Below are 23594 nucleotides of genomic sequence, written 5' to 3' on the forward strand. Positions count from 1 at the left end.
TTCATTCTATTATTTGGAGCAGAGGATGCCAAGTTTTGATGTATAATGAAAATATTGTGTATAACAGCTTTGAAACTAAGTATTAGTCTACACTGGCAATAACTGCAACTTAAATTTAAAAACTAAACCCAACTAGATCCTAACTGTAGGTATACACCTTTTACTCTGTGGCCTGCAGGTTTTACTGACAGAACAACCTCTCAATTCTTGCCTCTCCTCCTTGTGCTCTCCCTGCCTCCAGCTTCCTTTTTCATGGTTGTCTTTGGCAATGCTTCCAAATCTGGAGAGCAAAAAAATCTGCTGAAGAAAATGAGAAGGATGAAGAATAGCACTATATATGATGTACAAAAACCAATCTAAGAATATGAACTCAAAAAAAAAAAAAAGAAAGAAAGAAAAAAAATACTGGAAGCAGTAAATCGAGGGTCTACTCCTAGCCCTTCTTGTACATTACCTCTTGGTTAAAAGAGCACGGAACCAAAATGTTGAGCTCTGAAGGAGAAACTAGAGAAGTGAATACAGGATAAGCAGAGCAGCAGCTTTAAACATCAATGAGTTTCTTTGCTCTGGCCTTGGCAAACTCAATACTATCTGTATTGACATCAGGCTTTTCTGTGGTCTGTTCTGTTTGCAGATCTGGAGACTCAACCTCATTGCCCATGTCCGGGGCCTTGTGTTTCAGATGTCCTGGGACACGGCCCACTTGACTTAGGTTCCCTTCCATTTCACCTTCTCTGGCATTGTTAGTTCTACGTTGAATGTATCCATTGCTGGCTGTTCCAGTGGTCGCTTGTGGAAATTGATTGCTTGTTACTCGGCCTGGTGCTTAGGTCCTACATTGCTAGATTTGTCTCTGCCATCTTGTCCCATGTTACCTTGTAGGCATTACTGAACTCAGAGTTTTTTGTCCAAGCAGTTCCAGCTCCTCCTCTGGTACCCCAACAGCTAGGACACCCCCAGACCTGACCCAGAACTGTGTCCTTCTAGCACCTGTGTGAGCCTTTTGTTGCATTTTTAATTCTGGATTCCATGTGTTCATTGCTAGTATATACAAATACAATTGATACTCGTCTATTTATCTTATATCTTGGGCCTTGTTGGACTCATTTATTAATACTTGAGGTCTTTTTTAAAAATAAATAGATTCCTTAGGGATTCTTTTGTAGACCAGGTTCCCATTTTAGGTCACTACTGATTACCATCCTGACTAGGAAGGACAGAAACACCTCATTACCACTCTGCCATGCAGCCTCCACTGATACCATGAAGAAAGCAACATTTTCCCTACAAAAAGCATTAGTGAAAAATTTTGACTCTCCACTAGATCTCCTCTGAAACACTGTGAACACCTCACTGAGCACCCAGGTTTCTTGTTCCCCATTGGTAGAAGTGAAGTGTAGGGCCCTCCTGTGGTATACACGTCTCTGAAGAGAGGGTCTGGCACCTAACTACTCACCAGTGATATACCTGCTGGCTCTCTCCTACACCTTCTCTGACATCACCCTGACTATGGATTTGGGGAGCCTCATTGCACCTTGGTAAGGATGAAATTTTGGCTTTCTATTCAGGTTCTCCTTGTGGAATTGAGGGTGGGACCTCAGTGTTTTGGGTTTTTGTTTGTTTGTTTGTTTTTCCCCTGTGGTGTTTAAATTAAGAGTGGTTATTTCCCGAAGTTTCTGTTCTGCTAGGCTGCCCTTTTCTGGTCCTTTGGATAAGAAAGCAGTCTTTTCTTATGCTTATTGATTGACTGATTGATGGATTTTTATTTTTGTTTATATTTCTGCCCATTGATGTATCTGGATTGTTGGCTTCTCCAGTATTTAGTCTGGGACATAGGAGACAAAGGAAAACCCGGGACAAATTATTACCATGCCATCCTTCAGTTACCAATGTTCCCAGCCAGGCTGTATACTTTTTTCTACCACTCGTTGTCTGTATTTCTGTTGTGTATATAATATCTAGAAATTATGTTGCATTTACCAGGAGAAATAAGGAAAAACATGTCCAATGCATCTACCAGAAGTAGAAGTCTCCGCAATATATTTTTAATCAAACTATTTATATAGACAGAGATCCCAGAAAAAAACATTTGTCTGGAGCCCTGAACAAAATGAGAGGTGGCCCTGTCCAGAGCTGTGAACACAGCCAGATGGGTTAGAAGAAAACACATTTTTAGCAGAGCATCATGCTGCCCCAATTAGAACTGAGGCTCTCTTACTAAGTAGGAAGAGAAAATAAATGGGATTTTAATAGGCAACATGCTGTGTCTGCCACACATTTCTATTGTTTAACAACTTATTTTAAAATAATAAGTGCCGTGGGAGGCCCTAGTGAGCTCTCAGTTGATATTTTATATATATATATATATATATATATATATATTTACTCACAAGGATATATCCTTATGAGTAAATATGCATACATAACATAACATGGATTAGTGATATGTTGTAATGTGGAAGAAGCCAAACTAAAATTTTAGGAACATTCAATAGGCTAAATATTGATTTCTTACAGGAGCTGGAATGCCAGGGATGATCTCAGTCCCAGAGTCCAGATGACTTAGATGGAGCGATGTATGTGCCCTGTGCAAAGTTAACTGGCCTCATGCACCTCTAAAATCCCCACTTCGTTCAGGTGCAGGAAAGTCACAAAGGAAGCAAAGAATGTCATTCTGGGCTTAACAAACTATGGTGGGGGGAATGAAAGAATGTTAGGAATGTCAGAAAGTTGAAAAACACTTGATAAATAGATTGATGAATATTTCTGGAACCCTAAGATAGTTCCAGAAATTCACTAAGAATTTTGGAAATCTGATGACAAAAAATAGAAAAATTGATTGACTGATCTTTGGAAAGAACTCCTTAACTAAATGGTACTAACACTCAACTATGTTGCTAAATAAATAAATAATTAATTAATTAAAAACAATTATTGAGTGACTACTTTTACATTTTACACCAAGATTCTATGTTGATAACATATTCCCACATTATACATTCAATCCCTAAATATGTTATTAATATTCTAAGTTCTAAATAGATAATATTCTAAGTAGACAATACATATAAAGGGTGGAAAATATATATTTTTTGAATTTACAATTCTCCCTTTTATTTCTGTACCTTGGCAACAGTATCTTTCCTCAAGGGTAAATAGTATTTATATTTTTTCACATAACTTCCCCAAAATAATCATATATGTCTGTTATGAGTGCATATTTCATTTTATTCAAATAACAGTATAATCAGTATGAACATTTGTGTGTCTATAACATCATAAACAATATATCTTGAAGGTTTTCTTCTTACCATGACAAGAGTAAGGTCTCATTTTTTAATCCATATTTAAGATAAACTTTATTTATGTAGATAATATAAGATAGCATACACAAGAAAATTGCCTTTCCTTTCTACCTTTACAATTAGTGCTTCTGTTATCCTACTGTTTTTAGAATTATTGTGTCATAATTCAAGAAGCTGGTTATCATATGGTTATGTACCATTTTTCCACTAGACTACTTTCCCACTCAGTTCCTTGAGAGTCAGAGCAGTGCTTTCATTGTGGTTCATCTACCTAGCATCTAACACAATACCTAGAATATAATGATGACATCAATTTCCATTTATTGAGATCATGCACTAGAAACATGGCTATGTGCTTTGTAAATGTTATTGTATATAACTTGCTGAATAAATTTCACAGAAAGGCAAAGTTATCATCCTACTCAGAGCTGATGAAAATAAGAATTATATAGGTCAAATCATTATTTGTATAAATGATTAGCATTTGTATATGTCGCACCTCTTTTCTACAAAAGTTTAATCCTAAACCCTGATCTGCCTGGAATTATACTGTATGTGGTTCTGGCATCATATAAAAAACAAATGAATAATAAAATAGATACGCAGTATAAATAAAACGTGGAAGGTCCAGAATCATTTCTTATCAAATAATAGAATGTACCATTTAAAACATGGCCTTAACTTATCACATGTATTTTTTTGTAAATGTATTTTAAAAACAATAAATGTGTTAAATGCTATGATAGTAAAATTTACCAAGAAACTTCAGATAGAAAGTTTTTCTATACATGCACATAATATCCAGTTTCTCAGGGTCCTAATATTATCACTTCCCCAAAGATGCTCATTTTTCCCACCAAAATGCATTTTAATTTAGAGCTCATGTTTTACATTAAATTTGTGTAAAGTTTATGTATTTAGTTTACTGCATAAATCCAAAGTCATGTATGGAACCAAATATGGCATGGACATGAGTTCAGTTTTTCATTTTGTCTTGTTTCCTTACTACTATAGGAAAAATACACAGAATTATATTCCTTTCAGCCAAGTATGCTCTCTTTAACCATCTTTCCTGTTAAGTCTCTGGACGAGATGCAAAAATAAAGTATCTGAGGACCCTTCAAAGTAAGCTGTAGGGAAGAGTGAAAACTCAGAGGGCCAATCTGGATGTTGGTAAGGTTCTCATATTTTATTTGTTTCCTTTGCACCTTTACTTTGAGAAAAAATCTCAAGTCATGAGCTGATATTACCCACTGTTATGTTGTCAGCTAAATCTCCAATTAAAACCCCATCTTTCTAGTTGCAGGAATCAGAGAAAGGAGACTGGATATCATGGGGCAGTAGGTATCCATGTTTGTTTTCTCCATCTCTGGCATTTCCGATGATGAGACTCAGGCAGAGAGCTCTACGACTTGGGTGACACGTGTTTGAGTAATAGTATTGTTTTTTGTAGGTTCCTTAAATATATGCATGAATATTAATGGCAAAATTGACACATTGTCAGGAGGGTTTTTATTGTGAATGGATGTAATATATATCAAAACTACAAAATAAAGGAACATGGGTATTGTAAAAAGTCTTAGATATTTTAAAGACATCTAGGTTCAAAGTGAAGTAATTAAACATTAAACCAAATAGGCTATAATAGGCAAGGCATATACAATTGTGAACCCTAGAGAAACCACTGAAACAATAACACAAATAAAATAGCTAAAAAGCCAGAATATAAATTAAAATTAAATTCTAAAACTTATTCATATAATCAAAAAGAAAGAGGGAATAGAGGGTTAAAAACCAGAGAGCACAAACAGAAAATGAATCATAAAAGGATAGGTCTGAATACAATTATATGAATAATTGCATTATATGTAAATGATCCAAACAGCAGCCTAAAGAGAACTAACTAGTTGGATAAAGGAAAAAAAAAACAACAACAACAATTTGGAGTGCCTGGAGGGCTCAGTTGGTTGAGCATCTGACTTGGTTATGGCTCAGGTCATGATCTCAGCGTTATGTGATAGAGCTCCCACATTGAGCAACTTGCTCAGTGCAAAGTCTGCTTGTCCTTCTCCCTCTGCTCCTCTCCCTGCTCTCTCTCTCTGTCTCATAAATAAAAATAAAACATTAAAAAAAGAAGAAAAACAATTTAACTATACACTGTATAAAAGAAACTTCATTATAATATAAAAAAATCGAAGGTTAGGAGTAAAAAATTGTAAAGATATATACCATTCAAACAATAATCAAAAGAAAGCTAGAATGGCAATATAAATAAGAGACACAGTAGCATCAGAACAATGAATAGTATCAAGAATAACAAGAAACATTACACAATAATGAAAGAAACAAATTGTCCAATAAGTGTTATCATTCCTAAATGTATAAGTACTTAATAACAGAACTCCACAATAAATGAAGAACTGATCCAACTAAAATAAAAAATAAATAGTACTACAATTATAGATGGAATCTTTGATACAATTCTTCCATTAGTGATAGAACAAATAGACAGAAAGTCAGTGGTAGTAGAAAAAGTAGTAGAAAATACTGACAACCAGCTGAACTACATAACAAAAAAATTTTAAAAAATTCTAATGTACATAGGACATTCACCAAGTTAAATCATATTCTGCACCATAAAACAAATGGTAAATTATAAAGACTAGAAACTGTACTAATTCTTTTATAAAATCATGAAAATATTAATGTAAAAATCAATAAAAATGATATCTGCTATCTACCAAAATATTTGGGAATTAATTCATTTCTTAATCACTGCAGGGTTGAAACAGAGGTCACAAGAAAAATTATAAAGTTCTTAAAAATGAATAAAAATGAAAATTCCATATATCAAATACATAGAACACAATAACAGATTAAAGGGAAATTTACAGGATTAAATGCTTCACTTAGAAAAGAAGAATGAGAAATCAATGATCTAAGTTCCCAACCTAGGAAACTAAGAAAAAAACTGAATACAAAGAAGATAGGAAAAGAAAATATTAAAATAATAAAAAGTAATTAAATTAAATGAAAAATAGAGGAAATTGATGAAATAAAAATTCTTTGAAAATTGGGATAAACCAACACTTTTAAAAATTTTTATTAAATGACACACACTTTTTTTTAAAGGTTTTATTTACTTATTTGACAGAAAGAGATCACAAGTAGGCAAAGAGGCAGGCAGAGAGAGAGGAAGGGAAGCAGGCTCCCCAGTGAGCAGAGAGCCCAATGCGGAGCTTGATCCCAGGACCCTGGGATCATGACCTGAGCTGAAGGCAGAGGCTTTAACCCACTGGGCTACCCAGGCACCCCAAATGACACACACTTTAAATCAATTGTTCTCCCAACTTCTATTATTTGAAAAATGTAAAATATTTTTAAAAAATAGACTTACCAATTGTTAACATTTGCTCATATTCTCTGTCTCTTATATGCACGGACACACACACACACACACACACACAAATATACTAATACACATGCTTCATTCTTTCATCTTTGCTGAATCATTGGAAGTAAGTTGTAGGCATCAGGATGCTTAAAAATGAAACACATCAGTGTATGTCTACTAAGTATAAAGGCAGTCTCCTACATAATTGCAGTAACACTATGACACTAAAATTCAATTTTGGATAAAATATTTATATGGAGTTAGATATTTATATGTAGTTAAATATTATATATGTATAATCCATATTCAAACATCTTGAATTTCCCAATCTCACTCTCCTTTATAGTTAATTTGTTTTAAGTTCAAAATTTAATCAAGCTTCCTGCCCCATAGGGTTAATGAGGTTGTGACTAACAGAACATTGAAAGCTTGCATTTCAGAGACTTGTTGCTCCCTAATCAGCTCTTATTTATCTTCAGAGCCCACTAACACATCTGCTAGCTATCTCCACAAAGGCCCAGACTGACACAGATGAAGGTCATTGATAATGGTTCCAGCCTATGAACACACAAAGTCCTGCATTCCTTACCCAAGATAATCCAAAGACCCCTTCCAGTTTATACCCACCCTCATTCCTTACCCAAGATAACCCAAAGACCCCTTCCAGTTTATACCCACCCTCAGAGCACACCTTACCCCTCTTTCTTGTCCTACGGATGACCTCCTGATGTCAGGGCCAAAAATATTAAGCCTCCTAGCCAAAGTCAACATGGGATATGTGTTGTTCAGTGTTCATGCTCCATCTTTCCTCATGAATAGTCATGTTTCCCAGCCTTTTCATCAATATATATGTAATTTCAACCTCTACGATTAGAAAAACTTGTAACCTCATTTGGGTGAGGCAGATTTGAGGTCTGCCCTCCCATGTTCTCCTTTGGCTGCTTCTCTAATAAACCCTTTCCTTGCTGCATGTTCCATGCTTCAGTGATTGGCTTTGTTTGGCTTTGGACATTTGAAGTTGGGTTCACTTACAACTACATGAATGGTTTATAGAGTGAGTCTCCTCTACCTAGCTATTTAGGTTGTTTCCAATATTTTGGATTTTTTATTTTTATGGGTATATATTCATGATGAATTTCAAAAAGTGGATGTGGAGGGCCAAAACATCCTTTATAAGTGTTAGATTTTGCCAAATTCTTCTCAAGTGTATTGTATCACTTTGTACTTCCACCAGTAATGTGGAGGAGTGTTTCTACAGAGATTTGCCAAAAGAATGTGTGGTCAAGGTGTTTATTGGTGAGAAAGGGTACCAAATTATAGTTTTAGTGTATAAATTTCTTATTATAAATAAAGTTCAGCAATGTTTCATATTTTTAGGATTCATTGGTTATCATTTTTTAAAGAAGATCTTCATATGTTTTGCCCATTTTTCTATTGGGCTTTTTCTCTGCTGCTTAATGATTTGTTATACATTAAAATTATCTTTTATCTGTAACATAACTATAGCAAATATTTCTTTTTAAAAAAAGTTTTAATTTTTATTTGAGAGAGAGAGTGTGTGTGAGAGAGATAAAGAATGGGGGTGGGGAAGAAGGGTAGAGGGAGAAGCAGACTCCCCACAGAATAAGGAGTTGGATGTAAGACTCCATCCCAGGACTCTGGGATCATGATCTGAGCTGAAGGCAGACATTTAAAATGACTGAGCCACCCAGGTGCCCGCAAATATTTAATTGTGACTTCTCTTTGGTCTTTGATTCTGCTTAAATGTTTATACAACACATTAAAAATCTTCTTAAATTTATGAATCTTTACTTTCCTTGTTTTTGAACTTTGTCACAGGTAAAGACTTTTCAGTACCCAAATAACGAAGGAATTCATTCATCTTTTTTTCTACTATTCATGTTGTACCATTTTGTTACACTTGTATGTTGCATATTTGGACTTTATTATGATGTATGAGCTATGGATCCAATTTCACCTTTTTCTAAATGAGTATATAAATATTCTAACATCATTTATTAAGATTCTATCTTTCTTCCAATGCTTTGAAATGTGACATTTGTCAAATGAAAAATGTGTATGTTTTTGCTTCTAACTCTAGATTTTCTATTTTGTTTCACCACCCAGTCTCTTCATGTGCACTACCACACTGTCTTCACAGCAGACAATCTTTAATACATTTATTTGCTGTTGGATCAGGTTTGTTCTATATTCAGGGGTTTTCCAACTATTTTTTAAGTTTATTCCTCTGGATGAATAAAAGAATCATTTTGTCTCTAGAAACAAAAAGAAGTCTTCATTAAAAATATTTTACTTCTGGGTCGCCCGGGTGGCTCAGTGGGTTAAGCCTCTGCCTTCAGCTCAGGTCATGATCTCAGGGTCTTGAGATTGAGCCCCACATTGGGCTCTCTGCTCCACAGGGAGCCTGCTTCCCGCGCCCCCCCTCTGCCTGCCTCTCTGCCTACTTGTGATCTCTCTCTCTCTCTGTCAAATAAATAAATCAAATCTTTTTAAAAATATTTTATTTCTAACTTAGAGAGAAATGGCATCTCTGTAATGTTTACTAATCATATCCATTATTAAAAGAATATGCTACCATTTGTTTAATTCTTTTGTGGCATTCAGTAAAGAATATTTTAAAGTTTTCTTCATATAAATTTAGCAAACTTCTTGTTCAATTTATTCTGGAATACTATATATTTTTTTTAAGATTTTATTTATTTATTTGTCAGAGAGAGAGAGAGAGAGAGAGAGAGATCACAAGTAGGCAGAGAGGCATGCAGAGACAGAGGGAGAAGCAGGTTCCCTGCCGAGCAAGGAGCCCGATATGGGACTCGATCCCAGGACGCTGGGATCATGACCCGAGCCGAAGGCAGCCGCTTAACCAACTAAGCCACCCAGGCGTCCCTGGAATACTATATTTTTGATGTAGCTATCTTAAATGGCACTTGATGTTTCATTACATCCTTTAACTGATTGTATATATGAATGGTATTGATTTTTGGTAGTTTAATGTTCTGTTAGCCAATTAATTGTTTTATCATTGATATCATTTGCAAATAGAGATCATTTTATTTCTCCTTTCCACATTTTAATGTCTCCAATTGTTTCTCTGGTTTAATTGTATTGTCTAATATATCCATGAAAAATTTAAATGGTAAAGACAATGTGTGCATCCTTATCATTTTCTTGACTTTAGTGGGGATGGTTTTGGGGTTTCCACATTAGCTATAATAAATGCCACATCTTTTTGATGACTGTTCAGTATTCCACAATATGTACATATAATTTATTTAGTCATCCATACCTTGGAAACCCAAGGAATTTTTATCTTTAGCTGTTGTGGAAATTGCTGAAAGCAAATATCTTCTTATAAGCCATTGCACATTTTATGAATATGTATGTAGAAGATATAGCTGAAGTGCTGGATCAAGGAATGTCCTTTAAGTTTTGGCAGAATTTTCTAAATGTGTCTCAATATATTTTTGCATTTTTCAAGCAATGTATGAGATTTCCCATTTTTTTTTTCATCCTTACCTACATGTTATATTATGCAGTGCTGTTTTTTTCTTTTAAGATTTATTTATTTATTTGAGAGAGAGAGAGAGAGAAAGAGAATGGGGATGGGGGGACAAAGGGAGAAGGAGAGAATCTCAAGCAGCCTTTCCACCAAACACAGAGTCTCATGTGGGCTTGATCCCAGGACAATGAAATCATAACCTGAACTGGAATTAGAGTTTGGACACTTACCCAACTGAACCACCCATGCATCCTTCCAGGGTTTTTACCCTTGTCTAAGTGATATGCAAAAAATGCAGTATTTTGTTTTATTTCAATTTTAATTCAATAGAAAATGTGCAAAAAATATGAACAGTTTACAATAAAAATAATTGACAAGCTAATACCAAGAAAGCATAGTTAGCATTCTTCATTTAAAAAAAAAAATGCTTATTTATTTGAGGAACACTGTATTTATTTGCCCTTTGCAAAATGTATTTTTGTATTATGCATATTGTGTATATGTATATTATGTATATATTATGTATATTATGTATTATGTATTTTGCCCTTTGCAAAATATTATCAGTTATTTATTTATTTATTTATTTTTACTTTTTTTGTGGTGATTGTGATGCACAAAACTTTTATCGTGTAGTAAATTTTGTAATTTTTATGGCTGGGTTTTAGAGCATCATGGGAAATGTTTCTACATGCCTAGTTTATTAAAAATAAACAAATAATTCACATATTTCTACTTAGGGTTTTTTGATTTATAAATGTTCCCTTTTCTGCCTATATTTTCCAATAATTTAAACAGTGTTAGAATGGTGTGTTCAGAAAAAAAGTAACAGATAGCTTTTATATATCACTTACTATATACAACAGACTCCTCTAAGACCTCTCATCTAAACACCCATCATGATGAGCTTTGCTATCACCCTTGTTTCATAGGCAAGGAGTAGGGTACAGAGAGATTAATAACATGTCCACATTCAGAATATCAGTAAGGATGGTGCTAGGATGCCTATTCAGGCATTTCAAACCTAAAATCTCTATTTTACTACAAATAATCACTGGAATAATTTTCCTTTGAATTTGCTATTTTTTTTTTCCCAGACAAATGTGCCGCTTAGTTTGGAAAGCTCTTTTATATGGGCTTCACCTGTGATCTGTAGTTGCAGGACCCCCTTACTGCACTTTTCTTACCCTGTTTGAACATTACTTCATTTAGAACCTCTTCCAAACATCTATCAGGGTTGCTGTTATGAGCACTGTACTTGTCCAAGAGCACAGGGCCCTGAGCTTAAAAAGGTTTGGTACTTGGTTTAGTGTTATGCTGTCATTATAATGATAATCATTTTCAAAAAAAGGTCTCAGAGTTTCATCCTGCATTAGATCCCACAAATTATTTAACTGGTCCTGCATATTATGTCTCATGGGTACTCCCATCTCTTTGCTTTGTCAACACCAGGAATCTGTTTTTTGCTTTCTTGTTTCTTTTAGATAGTTACAGAGGTAATTGTAGAATTTGTAGAATTGTAGGATTTTATATAAATTTTAATAAATGGCTTTTTGGAAACAGAGCCAAATCAAAATAATATATAAAAAGGAGTCATGATTTTCAGTCACACGACAGAGTAACCATAGATGTGCTTCTGCCCCACCACACTGAAATATTGCACATATTGAAAGGACAGAAATGATTACATTTCTGAGTTTGAAAGATAGACGGGCATAATATTCCTAGAGTAGAGAATAAAAGAACTAACAACTATGGAGGTATGTGACACCTCCCACTGCCCAGGTTCAGAATGTTATCAGACTACATATTGAGGCCAGGGAGAGAGACTGGGGTGCTAATGCTGGGACAGGAGTCTCAGGTGCGTGGACTACTTGACATGAGGAAGCTGTACTTCAGGTGCTTTCTCCGAAGCTAGAGCCTCAAATGATATTCAGCCCTCGTAGAATGCACAGTCCTCAGCTCAAACATAGGGAACTGGAGAGGAATCAACACTATTCTAGAGCTTTGTGTAGAAAAACAAAATGCTATCAATAAGAACCTGAAATCCCAAGTTCTACATTAAAGTTTGTAATCCAAACTTAGAATTATTTTATTATGCATGAATCCCCAGGTCTTGAAATTAAATGAAAGTTGATCTTCTATTATTACAATCTCTGGACTCCTGAGTTGGAATAAAGTTAAAACTGCTTTATAATAAATTGTTCATTTTCCAGACTTTGTAAGACTCCAAAGAATATGAAATTCCAGTGAATAAAAATAAAATCATAAATAAAAATGAAATTCTATTTGGAAGAGTTAGTGTGTACAATAAACAACAGAATTATTGCCCTGAGAATAAGAAGTAATGAAATCATCTGGAGGATGCTACAAAATCATTGCTTCAATGATTAAATAAGTAAAAGAATAAAAAATAGCATTTGTAATGAAGGAATATGATGACATGAGAAAGAAAAGTTGAATTGAAGGTGAATCAACTAGAACAATTACAAAATGAAAATTTAGCAGCTGAATACATAAAATATTATAAATTATCTAACAGCTGATTATACTCAATGGAAGAAATAATTGAAGAACTGACTAACAGATTCAAATAAATTATTGCAGATAGTTAAAAAATGTCAATTATGAGGAAGGGAGTTAAGAAATGTGAAGAATGGAAAGAGTACAGCCAAGAAAACCAGGGTTCCAGAAGAGAGATAAAAAGAGTAAATAAACTAAATGTAATAGGTTAAGAGTTAAAGGCTAGAGACAAATTAGAATCTAAGAAAGAGATGAATATTTAAAGATGTGCAACACATCCCAGGCAGAAATAAAATCAAGTGTACACCTAAACACATCTTGCTGAAACTGCGGAGCATCATAGAAAAAATTAAAATACTAAAATCAACTGCCAGATTCTGCTTTCTCATTGACCTGGAAAGAGTTTACAAGGCATCATTCCCACAGTGAAAACAAGAAAGAAGCTTGAAAATATTAAAATCAGCAACTCTTAGATTTATCAGAGAATTGAGGTCATAGGGAAAATCATCAATCCCAAATCTAGAGACAGATAAGTACAACAGAGAATTCCAGCTTATCCAAGCCAGAACCTGCTGCTGGAGCAGTGAGGGAACACCTGAAGAGTAACTGACTACTTGCTAGAGATGAAGCATGCACCAGTTTGAAAGAGTAAGAATTCTTAGGGGCCCAGCCTTAAGATGACCCTCCTAAACTATAATAAGATTTACCTCCAGCAGCTCTTCTAGGTCCTCAGGGTGAAGATCAAAGAAAAATCCCCTCCCCTTCAAATTTGAAATACACCCACAACACTCTGTTCTCCTTAACAAAGGCCTGCCTTCAAAGAAAACTATTTTACCAGAGCCTGACTGACCTGGGAGAATAGATATATCCAACTCCAGACAATTCTAGCCTTCCTGTCTCACTTAAGAAGGGGAGGAAGTGCTTTTGAAGGTCACAGCCCATAGTGCCAAGCTCACAAAAAGATTTATATTTAATCATAACACAAGAACATGTTTCTCCTCCTCCAGTGTTTAACAACTACATCAATAGGATTCCTGTACAATAACAAGGGATGACAGCTGAAAGAAATTGCAAGTCTCAGATGTTATTTAACAGAGTTTCCAGGAATGTCTAAAGACAACATAGGAGCCAAAAAAAAAAAAAAAAAAAAAAAAAAAGAAAAAGCATTAGACGTAATTTTAGCCTTGGACAGAACACCAGTAGCAAACAAAGACTCTCAGGTTCCTAGCCAGCTAAATACAAAAACTCATACTGAAGACTGACTTACCTCCTTTTCTTTCATTTGATATGTAATTTTTAACTTTCAAAAAATTAGGCAGACAAAAGGTAGAAATTAATGCTGCCTGTTGCAAAATAAATGTTTGAAGAAAGAGAACAATGATCTCAGTCAGATATGGTAGGGACTTTTGAATTATCAGATCAGAAATTTAAATGAACTATGATTAGCATGCCCTAATAGAAAAAATGGACAATATGCAGTGACAGGTGGGCAATGTAAACAGATAAGGAATGAAAGCTCTATAAAAATCAAGAGGAAATTAAAAACTCTGAAACAGAAATAAGTAATTTCTTTGATGGATTTATCAGTATGTTGGAATTAGGGAGCTTGAGGATATGTTAACAGAAATTTCCCAAGCTGAAAGGCAAATGTAAAGAAGTAAGAAAAAATATTAAATAAAGATGGGATAATAACAAAAGGTATAACTTGTAATGGGATGCAAGGAAAGAAAGCAGGAGAAATATTTGAAAGAAAAATGGGTGAGAAATTTCTAAATGACAGACACTGAATCATATCCAAGAGGCTTGGAGAACACCAAGCAAGATAAAAAAAGAAAAACAAAACAAAACAAAAAAAAACAAAAAAAGAAAACAAAACAAAAGCAAAACACTATACTTTGGCTTACCATTTTCAAACTATGGAAACCCACAGACAAAGGAAAAACCTAGAGAGAAGCCAAAGAAGTCAAAACACCTTATCTAGAACAGACATAAGAATTACGTGAGACTTTTCATTAAAAAAATGTGCAAGCAGAGTGACATCAGCATTGTGGTGACCTGAGTTCTTTTTTTTCTTTCCCCTTCAATTTACAATTAATCAGACATACATAGCTGACAAAGAGTGTCTCCACATAGGGGCGCCTGGGTGGCTCAGTGGGTTAAAACGTCTGCCTTCGGCTCAGGTCATGATCCCAGGGTCCTGGGATCGAGCCCCACATCGGGCTCTCTGCTCAGCCGGGAGCCTGCTTCCTCCTCCTCTCTCTCTCTCTGCCTGCCTCTCTGCCTACTTGTGATCTCTGTCTGTCAAAAAAATAAATAAAAAATCTTAAAAAAAAAAAGTGTCTCCACACAGTACACTAGGGCACCCAAAAGATCCACCTAGCTTCTGTTGGAACTCTTGCTCTCTTTGACAGACCACAGGATGTGGGGGGAGTGAAGGAAAGAGAAGAGGCAAAGAGACCTGAAGGAAAGAATTTCTGTCTGTCCTAAGATTCTGACAAGGGGACCAACCATGACCTCTGAAACTCCACCACTTAGATTGATTGGCCCTGTTACCAGAATCTGTTGAACTGAAAAGGTAGCCAGGAGAAAAATCAACAAAGTAGCCTATAAAGGAACCCTCATTAGGCTGTCAGCAGATTTCTCAGCAGAAACTCTACATGCCAGGAAAGAGGAGAATGACATATTCAAAATATTGAAGGATAAAAACTGTCAGCCAAAAATACCTATCTGGCAAAATTGTCCTTCAGATATAATGGAGAAATATAGCTGAGGGACTTCACTATGACTAGACCTACCTTACAAAAATATTGGAAAAAACCTTTTCAAGACTGAACAAAAAGAAAAAAATACATAAAACTCTGATTAAGGTGATTAATAATCAGAATTAAAAAACTATTTTTTACAATAATATATTTAATTCTTAATTTGAGCATAAAGGTTAAAGGAAAAAGACGTTAAAAATAATTATAGCTGCTACAACTTAGTAACAAAATCACAGCATAAAAAAGTGGCAATTTATGACATCAAAAATATAAAAAGAGTGTAGTAAAAAATGATATCAGCAAAAAGGCAGTATTTTATCTATGAGATGTTTTATTTAAATCTTATAGTAACCATTGGGGTCCTAGGTGGCTCAGTGGGTTAAGCCTCTGCCTTCAGCTAGGGTCATGGTCTCAGGGTTCTGGGATCAAGCCCCACATCAGGCTCTCTGCTCAGCAGGGAGCCTGCTTCCCCCTCTCTCTGCCTGGCCCTCTGCCTACTAGTGATCTCTCTCTCTCTGTTAAATAAATAAAATCTTAAAAAAAAATCATAGTAACCATAAAGCAGAAATCTAGAGCAAAGACATGAAATGTTAAAAAAAAAAAAAAAGAGGAAACTTAACAAATCACCATAGAAAACCACCAACTTAAAAAGGAAAATGAAACAATGGAGAGAGATAACCAGAAGGCAAAATTTAAAAATGACCATAGTAAATCCTTATATATCAGTATTCCCAAAATGAAATGGATTGAACTCACCAATCAAAAGGCAGATTACCAGGGCGCCTGGGTGGCTCAGTGGGTTAAAGCCTCTGCCTTCGGCTCGGGTCATGATCCCAGGGTCCTGGGATCGAGCCCCGCGTCGGGATCTCTGCTCTGCAGGGAGCCTGCTTCCTCCCCCCACCTCTCTGCCTGCCTCTCTGCCTACTTGTGATGTCTCTGTCTGTCAAATAAACAAAATCTATAAAAAAAAAAGGCAGATTACCTGAATGGATAAAATGGATAAAAATATATAAGAGAATGCCCATTGGAGAGTCACCTCAGCTTTAAAGACACATATATTTTCAAAGTGAAAGGATGGAAGATAATATTCCCCAAGTAAATGGAAGCCAGAAGAAGGTGAGTGTAGCCATAGTTATATCAGACAAAATAATCTTCAAGCCAGAAACGGTAAAAGGAGAAGAAGAAGGTCACTATATAATGATAAAGAAGTAATATATCAAAAAGGCATAATAATTGTGTGTGTATGTATGTGTGTGTGTATATTCTCAACATAAGAGCCCCAGAATTTACTAAGCAAATACTAACAAATCTTAAGGGAGAAATAGACAACAATATTCTAATAATAGGGGACTTTAAAACTCTGCTATCAGCAATAGATAAATCATCTATACAGGAAATCAACAAAGAAATGTTGCAATTGAGCCACACTTTAGAACAAATACATTCAGTGTATATGTAAAGAATATTCTATCCAATAGCAGAATACACACACAATGGTAGAAATTAGAAATAAACAATAGGAAAATAAAAGATTTACAAATATATGGAAATTAAACAGCATACTTTAACAACCATTGGATCAAAGAAGAAATCAAAAAGCAGATGAAAATTGTTTCAAAACAAATTAAAATGAAAACACAACATATCAAGTATGGGATGTAACAAAAGCATTTCTAAGAGGAAAATTAGCAATAAATGCATAGATTAAGAAATCAGAAGGATTGGGATACCTGGGTGGCTCAGTCAGTTAAGTGGCTGCCTTTGGCTCAGGTGATAATCCCAGGATCCTTGGACCAAGCCCCACATCAGGCTCCCTGGTTAGTGGAGATCCTGCTTCTCCCTCTTCCTCCATCTGCTGCTCTGCCTACTTGTGCTCTCTCTGTCAAGTAAATAAAATCTTAAAAAAAAAAAAAAAAGAAGAAATCAGAAGGAATTCAAGAAAACAGCCTAACTTTATACATCAAGGTACTAGGAAAATAAGAACAAGTTAAGCCCAAAGTTAGCTAAAGGAAGGAAATAACTTTGATCAGACTGGAAATAAATGCAACAAAGACCAGAAAAAAACAATACAAAAGTCCAAAAAAACTAAGAGCTGATTCTTTGAAAAATAAACAAAATTGACCAATTTTTAGTTAGACTGAGAAAAAAAGAGAGAAAACTCAAATCAAAAAGTTATAAATGAAAAAGATGTTACAACTGATATTACAGAAATAGAGTAAGAGACTACTACAAACCATTATATATCAACAAGTTATGTAACCTAAGAAAAATGAGTGCATTTCTAGGAACACACAACCTACCAAGACTAAATGAGGAAGAAATAAAAAATATGATCAGACCAATAACAAGTAAAGAGATTGAACCAGTAATTAAAAATTAAAAAAAAAAAAATCCAAACACAGAAAACTGCAGGACCAGATGGTTTCACTGAAGAACTTGACCAAATATTAAAGAATAATTAACATTAATCCTTCTCAAAATCTTCTAAAATATTGAAGATGAGGCAACACTTAAACTCATTCACTGAAGCCACATTACCTTGTTGCCAAAACCAGAGCAGGATACCATAAGAAAAGAAAACTGTAGACCAATATTTCTGATGAGTATAGATGCAAAAAGTTGTCAACAAAATATTAGCAAACCAAGTTCAAGCACATATTAAAAGGATTTCGCCATGACCAAGTGGGTTTATTCCTGAGTTGCAGGAGTGGTTAAATATATGCACATCAATAAATGTAATACATCACATCAATAAAATGAAAGATAAAAAATCACATAATCATCTGAGAAGATACAGAGAAAAAAAGGATTCATTTTGGAAAATACATCCTTTCATGATTAAAAACCCTTAATAGATTGGTATAGAAAGAACATATCTCAACATAACAAAGGCCATATATGCCAAACCCATGACAAATATACTCAATGGGAAAAAATAGAAAGTGTTTTCTTTATAATTAAGAACAAGATAAGGGTGCCCACTCTTGTGACTCCTATTATATATAGTAGTGGACGTCCTAGCTAGCCCAATTAGGTAAGACAAAGAAATAAAATGCATCAAAGTGTGAAGGAAGTAAAATTGTCACTATTTGCTTATAATTGGAGCCTATTATAGAAAGTCCCAAAGAATTAGTCAAAAGAACTGTTGGAATTAATCAACAAGTTTAGTAAAGTGTGAGGACACACACACACAAAAACTGAAGAAATACATGCAGAACAATGAAATTGGACCCTTATCTCACACCATTCACAAAATGTAACTTGAAATAGATTATGGACTTAAACGTGATAGCTGAGAAACAAAACAAAACACCAAACTGGAATTTTGCAACCAGCAGTTATTCTCATATGTGAAAGAAACATTAATATATCCTTAAAAATTAACAAAAAATTGAGGGAGTTTGTTGTCAGCAGAGTTTTTTTGCAAGGAGTATTCAAAGAAGTTTTTCTTAGAAAAGAAAAATGGGGGGCGGGGCGCCTGGGTGGCTCAGTGGGTTTAGCCTCTCCATTGGGCTCAGGTTGTGATCTCAGGGTCCTGGAATCCAGCCCCGCATTAGGCTCTCTGCTTGGCAGGGAGCATGCTTCCCCCTCTCTCTCTGCTTACTTGTGATCTCTCTCTCTCTCTCTGTCGAATAAATGGATAAAATCTTTAAAAAAGAAAAAGAAAAGAAAAATAGTATATAGGTGAGAAATTTGTCCATACATAAAGAAAGGAGGAACATTAGAGAAGGAATAAATAAAGGTAAAATAAAATCTTAATTTTCTTCTTTATTAATCTAAGAATAAAGTTTGTTCAAATAATAATAACAACAATGTATTTGGTGATTATAATTTGTGGGTAAGTGAAATGATTCACAGCGGTGTTATAAAGCATGGAAGAGAGAAATTGGGAATACCATGTTATGACATATATACACCACCTGTGAAATTGTAGAGTGTTATTTGAAAGTGACTTTATATTAGTTATAAACAGATGTTGTAAAATATAGACCAACCACTAAATAATTTTTTAAATTGTTTTTATGGCAGGAAAAGGAAGAATATTAAATTATATTAAATGATTAATTAAAACTATAGATAACACAAAAAGAGTGGGAAAGGAAGACAAAGAAAGAACAGGGGCAACAAACAAAAAATAGTTACAAACATGATAGACACTAATTTAACTATATGAGTAATCACTTGAATGTGGCTAGCCTAAATGCAAGAATTAAAAGACAGAAACAGTCAAAATGAATATAAAAAAATTACAAGTTTAACTTTTTCTACTTTAAAGATAAAGACCCAGGAAAATTAAAAATAAAAGGATGTAGAAAGATATACTATGCTAATTCTAATTAAAAGAATATTGGAGTTATTATTTCAGACAAAGCAGACTTCTGAGCAAGGAAAAATATCAAGGTTAAAGAGGGGTATTAGGTCGTGATAATGAGGCCAATTCTCCATGAAGAAATGCATCTTTAATCTGTATGTGCTAAATAACAGTGTCAAAACACATGAAGCAAAAACTGATAGAACTTCAAGATGAAATATACAAATCTAATATTATGATTAGAGAGTTCAACACCTTTCTATCACTAATAGATGGATTCAGCAGTCAACAGGAATAAAATAAAAAAGGAAATAGTTGAACTCAATGGCACTCTCAATCAATTAAACCTAATTTATATTCATGATATACTTCATCTAACAACAATGAATACATATTCTCATACTCACCAAGATAGCTCGTATTCTGGCCATTAAAAACAATAGGAAGACTTTAACAAACTTAAAAGAATAGAATTCATAGAAGTACTCAGGCCACAGTGGAATTAAACTAGAAATCAATAATCGAAAGATAACTGGAACTTCTCAAAATATTCACATTTATAAATAATAGCACATGGAGTCTCAAGGATCATTTAAAAATATTCAGAAATTAGGATGCCTGGGTGGCTCAGTGGGTTAAAGCCTCTGCCTTCAGCATGGGTCATGATCTTAGGGTCCTGGGATCGAGCCCCGCATCGGGCTCTCTGCTCAGTGGGGAGCCTGCTTCCCTCTTTCTCTGCCTGCCTCTCTGCCTACTTGTGATCTCTCTGTCAAATAAATAAATAAATAAATAATCTTAAAAAAAAAAAAGAAATGAAAATATTCAGAAATTAATGAAAATGAAAATAGAATGTATTAAAATCTGTGGGATGCAATGAAAACAATGTTTAGAGGAAAATTTATAGCATAGTTACATATATTAGAAAAGAAGAAAGATCAAAAATCAATAATCAGGGTGCCTTGGTGGCTCAGTGGGTTAAACCACTGCCTTCGGCTCAGGTCATGATCTCAGGGTCCTGGGATGGAGTCCCGCCTCAGGCTCTCTGCTCAGCAGGGAGCCTGCTTCCCTCCTCTCTGCCTGCCTCTCTGTCTACTTGTGATCTCTCTCTGTAAAATAAATAAATAAAATCTTTAAAAAAAATCAATAATCAATCTCACCTTGGGAAACTAGACAGAATATAGCAAACAAATACAAAATAAGCAAAAGAAAGAAAATAACACACACCAGGCAAGAAATCAGTAAAATTAAAATAATAAAAAATAGAGAAGAGCATCAAAATAAAAACTAGTTCTTTTTTTTTTTTAAAGATTTTAATTATTTATTTGACAGAGAGAGGCCACAAGTAGGCAGAGGGGCAGGCAGAGAGAGGGGGAAGCAGGCTCCCTGGTGAGTGGAGAGCCCAATGTGGGGCCTGATCCCAGGACCCTGAGATCATGACCTGAGCCTAAAGCAGAGGATTAACCTACTGAACCACCCAGGCACCCCTAAAAACTAGTTCTTTAAAAAATCAATAAAATTGATAAATCTCTAATCAGCCTAACCAATAAAAAAAAAGACAAAAATTACTAATACTCCCACTGGGAGAGGGACTATCACTACTGATGTCATTGACTTTCAGATGACAATAGAAATTCAATATTTGAAAAACAATTAATAAAATGTATCAAATAAACAGGCTGAAGAAGAAAAATCATGTGAGCATATGGATAGATACAGAAAAAGTATTTGACAAAGTCCAGCATCAATTCATGATAAAAAGCTCTCAGTAAACTAAAAATAGACAATAAATTCCTCAACTTGATAAAACAAATCTACAAAATCCTTATTACTGGTATCATCCTTAATGATGGAAAACTAGATTTTTTTTTTTTTCTAAAGGATCAGGAACAAAATAAGATATTCCCTCTCACAACCCTTATTCTACATTGTATTGGAAGTCTTAGCTAATGTAATAAGAAAAGAAAGAAAATATGATTTATGCAGATTTGGAAGAAAGAAAATGATCTTTGTTCACAGACCACATGGTTATATATGTAGAAAATCTGAAAGGATCATCAATGACAATACCAACAACTCTTGGAACTAAAGCCAACCACAGTAAGGTTAAAAGATAAAAGGTTACTATATAAAAATCAATTGCTATCCTATATATATTAGCAATGTGCAATTGGAATTTGAAATGAAAACAACACCATTTACATTAGTACCAAAAAGTGAAATTTTTAAGTATGGGTCTAACAGAATATGTGTAAGATCTATATGAGGAAGACTACACAACTCTGAAAATATTAACAAAGAAACCAAAGAGGAACTAAATAGATAGTCCATGTTCATTGATAAGAAGACTCAAAACTGTTTAGCTTGAGTTATAAATTCAACACAATGCCAATCAAAATGCCAGAAAGTAATTTTGTGAATGTTGACAAACTATATCTAAACATTATACATATATGCAAAGACCCTGAATAACCAACATAATATTGAAGGAGAAGAACAAAAAATGAAGGATGTAGTCTAAAGACTTACTATAAAACCAAAGTAATTAAGACAGTGTGTTACTAGTGAGAGAATCCACACATAGATCCATAGAACAGAATGGGAAGCTCAGAAGGAGACTCAAACAAATACACTCAGTGAATCTCTAAGGAACAAGGCATTTCAATAGAGAAATAAGTCTTTTAAGAAACAATGCTAGAACTACAGGACATCTTTGTACAAAAAAAAAATCATCTAAGCACTGACCTAAAATTTCTCAAAAAGATAGTTTAAAATAGATTAAAAATGTAAATGTAAAATGAAAAATTAAAAATATTGAAGACAACATATTAAAAAACCTGGTTATTCTTGAGTTTAGCAATGATTTTTAGATACAACCAAAACATTATATACTGAAGAAAAAGAAAATACTAAGTTGGAGTTAATTATAATTAAAATCTTCTGCTCTGCAAAAGTCACTGCCAATGGAATGAAAGGACAAGTTCTAGACATGGTAAAATATATATATACAAAATATATATCTAATAAAGGTCTTTTTTTAAGATTAGGTTTATTTATTTGAGAGAGTGATAGAGCATTAACAAGGAGGAGGTTCAGAGGGAGAGGGAGAAACAGACTGAGGAGGGACCCTGACTTGGGGCTTGATCCCAGGACCCTGAGATGATGACCTGAACTGAAAGGCAGACATTTAACTGACTGAGCCACCCAGGCACCCCTCTGATGAGGGTCTTATGTCTAAAATAACAAAACAAATAGACAAAAACCTTTTAGAATACATCAATAAGAAAACCTAATTAGAAAATGGATAAAAGGGGCACCTGGGTGGCTCAGTGGATTAAGCCTCTGCCTACAGCTCAGGTCATGATCTCAGGGTCTTGGGATTGAGCCCCACATTGGTCTTTCTGCTCAGCGGGGAGCCTGCCTCTCTGCCTACTTGTGATCTCTGTCAAATAAATAAAATCTAAAAAAAAAAAAAAAATGGATAAAAGATCTAAACAGCCATTTCATCAAAGAAAGAGGGATAGATTGTAAGTAAATATAAAAAGAGGTTAAATTGCACATGCCATTAGAAAATTGCAAATTATAACAAAATTTGATAGGTCTACACACCTATTAAGATGCCTGAATCCAAAACACTGACATAACCAAATGCTTGAGAGGATGTGGGGCCACAGGAACTCTTATCATTGCTGATGGTACTGCAAAATGGTCCAGACACTTTGGAAGAAAGTTTGGCAGTCTTTTACAGACCTAAACGGTTTAAATATATGTTATACATTGA

At 34.5% G+C, this 23594-nt stretch overlaps 1 pseudogene; it reads right to left on the reverse strand.

The window, feature by feature from the left end:
* Nucleotides 1-541: 541 nt before the first annotated feature.
* On the reverse strand, nucleotides 542-1245 carry LOC111140969 (annotated as a pseudogene).
* Between the last annotated feature and the right edge of the window lie 22349 nt (nucleotides 1246-23594).

This window comes from Enhydra lutris, unplaced genomic scaffold (assembly GCF_002288905.1).
Source record: "Enhydra lutris kenyoni isolate GAN:26980312 unplaced genomic scaffold, ASM228890v2 scaffoldscaffold1, whole genome shotgun sequence".
NCBI lineage: Eukaryota > Metazoa > Chordata > Mammalia > Carnivora > Mustelidae > Enhydra > Enhydra lutris.